Genomic DNA, 1,169 nt, shown 5'->3' with positions numbered 1-1,169 from the left:
TTATCTGTAAATAACTATCATATAATAAACGATTAGACTTATTTCGGTTATTATATGACAGTTATTGACATATAAAATTATAAAGTTTAATCGCACATTTATTATTAAAATCTCATCGTTTTTTATCGTTTTACGTTTCTATCTCGCTCTATAAGCATTATTCCATTTGATCTCTATCTCTTTTTATGTGAAATATATGTACAAAATGAATATATATATACGTACACACAAAGGCACATATATATGTATAGATTCACATAAACAGCAAATCGTAATTGTCAGATTGCATTAGATAACTCATAAGTTGCTTAAAAAACATATATGTTTAGATAAGTATTTAATCGTTTAAGTAAGATACTGTTAAGGTATTGTTAAGAAATTATAGAAATAGATAACTTCTCTATAGTAGCTCAAATGTAGGTCCGATTGAAACGATAGCTTTACCATAAAATTAGATAAAATTTCAATAAAGTTTTAATCTGTTTTTATCATTTTCTATCGGTTTTTTTAAATTACATATCTTTCTCGTACAGCAAATCAGTGATACATTGAATGTAATATCGTACGCGTTTGATAAATGTCTGGAAAAATCACTGTAAGTTGTATAAGGAAGAATGTATATTCGTGAATAATAAACTGAGACTGTGATTACAAAGACTATTGCAATTTGTCAAATTAGATCCAAAGTTATATTTCCATAAGTATGAAAGAGAGAGAGAGAGAGAGAGAGAGAGAGAGAGAGAAAAGAAGAAGAAAACGCGATGTCACATCGTCTCGCGGAGCGAAATTCAGGCGAAGCCGTGGAACATACACGGACATGGGATCATGCTGTAGTGTGTGTTTGTTGTGTGTGGCAACGTGGCAACACTGTATCCACGTGGGTCTACAACGGTCGCCGCTCGGTACTCTCGGCAGTCCGACTTGTGTGTGCTCATGTGTCGGCGTGCGGCAGCGGATATTCGCCAAAAATTCACAGCATGACGAACAAGCGGGGCAGGCCGGTGAGAATTAAATGTAAGTATAGTCGCGCGCACGCGCGCGAGAGAGAGAGAAAGAGAGAGAGAAAGAGAGAGAGAGAGAGGAAAGAAAGAACGAGCGAGTGGACGAATTTCACCACTTTTCTCGTTTGCAGTCCGACGCAGAAAGATGATCGTTACTGTTTCCGACAA

General features: G+C 35.9%; 1 protein-coding gene across 1 annotated transcript in view; it reads right to left on the bottom strand.

Moving 5' to 3' along the window:
• The window catches only part of LOC105449977 (pheromone-binding protein Gp-9-like), a 6,389-nt gene that overhangs the window by 3,092 nt on the left and 2,128 nt on the right, over positions 1–1,169 (bottom strand). The window lies entirely within an intron of this gene.

The sequence above is a fragment of the Wasmannia auropunctata genome, unplaced genomic scaffold, assembly GCF_000956235.1.
Source record: "Wasmannia auropunctata unplaced genomic scaffold, wasmannia.A_1.0 LD336071.1, whole genome shotgun sequence".
Lineage (NCBI taxonomy): Eukaryota > Metazoa > Arthropoda > Insecta > Hymenoptera > Formicidae > Wasmannia > Wasmannia auropunctata.
Note: the sequence above shows the minus strand (reverse complement) of the source record. Positions and strands in the feature narration are given on the sequence as shown.